The following is a 5914-nucleotide window of genomic DNA, read 5'->3' on the forward strand; positions in this document are numbered from 1 at the left end:
TGATGTGCAGCCACAAAAACATGCAGTTTGGGCCTAAATTTTTCATGACGTAAGGCAAAGTATATCCATCCATTGCTTTTTATACACGGAAGCATTTCTATTGGATTTATTCAACACCTTTAAATATAATGTGCTAATGCAACACAGTTCAACAACACTGAAAAGCTCAATATAAATAATAAACACAGTAAAGTGAATACCTCTCTGCTAGTGTCAATCAAAGCTAGAGATTTCATTTAATTATAAATGCTGATTTTATGGCTGAGTTATGACAGGGGCTTGATTTAGATTTTACAGCACATAATAAAGAAGCTGCTGGGTGTATATTTAGGACAATATTGGCAACAGGAGGAAAATGTAGGCCATTTTCATATGGCTTTCTGCAGCTAAACACCATTAAGATGCCATAACCTGGCAACAACCAAAGTACGTCCACAGACAGGGCATGAGGCAGCAAGCTGTTTCTATCCATTGCTGTAAATCCTACTTTAATCCAACTGTCCAGCACCATCTGTCAGGCCTGTGAGGTAAAATGAGAAGAAAAAGAAATGCAAAGTTGATGGTTAAAATTTTTCCCTGAAGAGTAATTCCATATTTCAAGTGTCAGTATGAGTTTGAGTGCTGTCCGTCGGGGGCTTGCCCAGCGATACTGTGACACAGATGTCATGGCACCGAGGAAAATCCACACGAGACCACACCTGGATTCTTCTTCACGAGGGTTGAAAATAGAGTGGAAGTAGATGATCTGAAGACCAGTGATTTGTTACAGCCATGAAGTATTAAAAGGATATCAGAGTAATGAGCGTGGCTGTCGCTGTGGCATTGGAGACACGTGAAATCGAGTAAATCCATGACTACAGGATGTGGGTTTGTGTTGATGAGGGTGCAGGTCTGACAGATTGCTGCTGGTTATAGCCAGCAGCCCAGTCAGTCAGAGGAGGCTCCATCAATCACAGTCCCAGTGGTTTGTCTACGCCTGTCTAAACTCCCACCTTTTGCAGCACAGCAACAGCAGCCTTTATTTTTCTTACCTTGACCTTAAAGGAGTGCACGGACACAGCAGATCAGAGACAAGATGAATGTCTCTAATGTTATGCTCAAGATATTTTCTTAGAAATACTGAAAATATTAAACACTCCAAACACACAGGGAGCCTTTGTGACTCAGGAGTAAATATTTAGTACATAAAAGAGATTTAATCTAAGTCATCACTGTGTAAATAAAGTATAGTAAACAGCAGAAGGACAGTTGTTCACCGGAGCTTTATGGAAAGAAGGTAACCTTTGTTTAGTATTGACTGACTTATCTTTGTTCTGATTTTAAGCTGAGTGTCAGAGTGGCACGCATTCACTCACAAGTTGTATTAATGGCAATTTAAAAGCAAACTAAAGAAGCATACATTGTATATTGACATCGAGGGCTTTTCAGGAACTCCATTACCGGTTGTTTGAATGAAAGAAAATCATTTGAGCAAAGTACTGAGCCTGACATTTACAAACCAACTTGTGGAGAATACATTACCGCAGCTGATAAAATCAAACAGCAACCAGCATTTCAGGCATTGGTTAATATACCAATATATGATAATGAAGAATTTCTAGTTAAGTCTTCAACAGGAAATGCAAAATGAAATGGGGGCGTGTGCAAGCGAGGAGTAACTTCCTTGATCTGATCGTTGAAAGCATCTAATCACATGATCGCAGGAAAATGTATCCTCCACATTTTCTGAGCACAAATATCACAGAATTAGTCCCTTTGATAATTAACATTGCTGGCAAGTTTTTCAGGCTCTCTTCTTGACAGTTATCTCGTGATCAGTCTCGCCCAGAAGCCTTCTCTAACAAGGTGGAGAAGTTCTCACCAAAGATTAATGAGGTTCACCTTTAATGCTGGGTTGCTGTGATGGAAACTTACCTGACTCTAATGAATTTCAAGTCAAATAAAATTAGCCTGAAATGGCACTGTGAGGGGTTCCCATCTTTTGTCAATTCTTTAGTGGTTTAAATGATCACACAAAAGCCAAAATCTCAACAATAAAGCCATTTTTGGCTTTATGATTTAGCTTTCAGATTGAGAATAATGAAAGAGAACCCTCTCGCACTCTGTATTTGAGAGACCCGTAAAAATCCTAATAATTGATAAATGATTTTACTGTGTAAAGGGCACTGACACAAGAAGGTGTTAAAGTTGAGCTATACTGGAAACCAATCACAAATGTGACTTAATTCCACTTGCTATTTCCTCAATCAAACCCAAAACCAGGATTGTAAAATATTATCCATGCGCATTTTTGAAAATGTCTTTTATTATAAATCAGCAACATAGAAACAGAGCTACTCACTCAACTAAGCATACTGTTAACTACAAATTACAATCTTGGATATTTTGCTCAGCTCTGGGGACCGGATGCCAGCAGCAGCTGCCAGGCCACATAAAGCTTTTCAATCTTTGCTTTAAATAAAAGCCACAATGTATTATTTCTTATTTGGCATAATTGAGGAAGTATTTCTTGTTGGGATTCTGTAAGAGTACCTGTTCTTTTGTTTTATGCTGAAGTTAAAGTTTTGTGTTGAAAGCACGCTGCAGAGTGACATATGAGGCAGGTAATATTGGAGGTGCTCCCTCTTGTGACACTTTTCCTGGGGCGAGGTGGAGATTTCTGGAGTTGGCGTTAACAGAGCCAAGGTGGCGAGATGTTGTGCTGCCACAAGCCCAGCAAGAGAGAGCGACAGGCTGGTGACAGGCCGGGGCACACAGGCCTCAGTGAGTCACTGATGTGGGACGGCAGTGACACGCCATCACTTCAGCGTTCGCTCTCCAGGGCTCCGCCGCTCTATTTTAGAGCAGAGAAGAGGGACTTTTGTGGAAACGGACTGCAATAGCAAGACTAAATGGGAGAGATAAAAGTGAGGACAAAAAGATTTTGAAAAACCTCATCGCCTTTTTTTTTTTTTTTCTTCACAGGAGCTTTGTAAATACAGATGAAGTAAAGTGAAAAAATGTTTGAATGACTCAATTGCGTCATCCTGGGTTAGCAGCAGGAGCACATTCCCCTGAAGAAAAATGACTGCATCAGCCATTTCCATTGAGCTGCCATTGTAATTATGGCGCATGTCCGAGGAGAGCAAATGTGTGACGTTAGAGAGCCACAGAGAAGGAAGATGGATATGGCAGATGGACAGGTCACTATTTGTTTCCAGCAGTTTCAACATTAGTTTCTTTTAATCACGACTCAGGATTAATAGCTTGTTACGGTTTTGGGGAGCTTATTATATTTCCTTTTATGTGTGGATTCACATCGCAAGTACGGCCTCCGGAGGAGACTGGGAAACTTTAGGGAAGCCACAACATGTTGCATGAAAACACACCATGCAGAAAAATGTGTTTTCAATCTGACACCCTGAAAACATTAGAGTAGAAAAGGAATCTAACTGTAATGTTTCAACTAGCTTTCCTTTTTTACTATCATAAAACAGATTCGTTTTTTGCAAATAAACTTTAAAACCGAAGTGAAAATCAAGGTACATACAATTTCCCTTCTCTTCCCCTTTCACAAGTGATAGATACGTTTCTCATCGTGTATTTATTTGCATGAATCGTCCATAGAGGAGGAAAAAGGAGGAGTGGGTAAGATAACCAACCTGTTCAACCTATGCACATGCTAATTAGCTGCAAGGCCTCATCCCTGGAAGCTAGAGGGAGACAGACGATACTGACATCTTTGTATCTAATAAAACATAAAGAGGTCTGACGCCAGCCTTTTTCCAATGTCATTGATAGAATTTGATGAGCAGCAGACAGTGACAGGTAAAGCATCAGACAGAAAGCCTTTAATAGCACAGACACTTGGAACGGCTTGTTATAAAGTTAAGACAGCAGCAGCAGCCACTTTGGTCCAAGGATTCAGATATTCCACTCACATGTAACACCATCTCGTCTTTGGACTTACTCAGTCAATAAGTGATTGATGCTCATCCAGACACAGAAATTTCCTCTGGGACTCCAGATCCATAACATTTCATTAACGATTACAGGCCTGTTCGCTCACCAAGGAAGAGGTGAAGTGGAACGCAAAGACGTACAACTAAGTTCCCGGGACAGCAAGCAAACGGTTTAATTAGGAAAAGTTTGGGTTACTTTATGCTTAAATAAAATCTTGAGCAGCAGGAACAAACTACCCCCAAATCCAACACACTCCCATAGACACAAACACAAACACATGTTAACACCGTTCTCTTTTTTATCCTCCAGAAAGTCAGATCTTAACCCATTCTGCCCTGATTATACAAGCTGGTGGGACAGAGCTCTTCATTTCTGCTGAGACCAAGAAGGGATCAGGGCGGAGTGTCCCTGCATTAATGCTTAACTCATTCGTCTGTCTGCCTGTGACTCATTGCTGGTTGGATATGACCCTGAGCTAGTTATTATCATGTCTGATTTTGGTTCCTTTTTAATGATCTTCCTGCTAGTTTTCTCATCATAACCCCTAACCCCCAATTTAGATTTTCCTACATAATAAATATATTTGCTTTGCTTCTGAGTTTCTATGGGTTTTAGATTCCTCCTGGGATTTTTTGCATGAGTCTGTTTGACTGGAAATTGAATGCACTAACTCAAGTTCTGTCATTCTGAGGTACTTTCATTTGCATTTTATTCTAATGATGCTACTTTATGAAAATGGAAGACCAAATTAGAGTAGATCTTAGTAATGGATTAAGATTTAAAAAGTGATGAGGTAGCAATGTGAAAACTGACATTTTTTTTTGTACATGTTACTGACTGAGAAAGCATTTTAATCCCTTAACAAAAAAATCACGCTGTCAAAGCAACAAATTCTACTCTCTTAGTGAAAGTAAGTATCATCACTGCTGAATGCAGCATACAGACATACAGCCATGATAAACATCACTGTGACGTGAGAACTAATAAATGTGACTAAAATCATTATGTGCTTAAAGTAGAGAGCAGCTCAACTTATATCAGCTGTAACTTTAAAATGCTCTGAAAGACTCAAGTCACATATTTCTACACTCACACGTTTGTTTTTTTTTAATGTATATTCGCACTGACAAGTGTAACAACCAGTACGCCATCTGTACCCAAACAGTACACTCAAAAAGTTATATGTGGACTCCTGGAAATGTCTGAACTTTGTTGGTTACCCTCATAACTAAAGCTATAATACACAAATAGTTAAACGACAACCAAAGAAGGCCTGTATTTCAGTTTTGCGTGATATAAAAAGTCTTTTATGCAGGATTATTGTATGTCCTTTCAACATACAGCACATCATATTTTTTTTTTATTGAGTAGATGTCTAAACAAGACAAAGGCCTCCATGAAGTGATTACATCATAAGCCTGGAGGAAACACTACAGCCCTGCGTGGAATTTCACAACATGAATCCCAAAATGAGCCATTCAATAAGCAAACACGCCAGAGCTGATTTGGAGAACAGAGAACAAGCAGTTCAGCTCCCAACTATTCGCAGATTCTGCAACCCAACACCAAGTCTGCCATGATCATCCATGTACGAAATGGAACTATAATCCTGGAGAAGTGCCCATGACGCCTTGACTTATCGGCCTTTAAAGAAAAGTCCTCAAACAGATGTATGTGATAATGTGAGTTAGCAGCAGGCTAGGACCCGCAGAGCGCTGCGTCTCGTGCCCTACTTAACCTGTCAAGGCCAGTCTGAAAAATACTCAATCAATTCTCTATGGGTGTAAAAAAAAAACCCACAAGAGTCCAGAGGTGAATGAAACACTGAGGGGACGGAAGGGCTTGGGTGTATTTTTATCCTGAGGTACTTACCAGTCTTGCTCAAGAACATGCAACTCAGTATCCATCTGGGTGCAAAAAGTGCTTCATGTTGACCGTTTCTTCAGAGCTCTGCAGACATGAGCTCCCTGAA

Source organism: Echeneis naucrates, chromosome 20 (genome assembly GCF_900963305.1).
Source record: "Echeneis naucrates chromosome 20, fEcheNa1.1, whole genome shotgun sequence".
NCBI lineage: Eukaryota > Metazoa > Chordata > Actinopteri > Carangiformes > Echeneidae > Echeneis > Echeneis naucrates.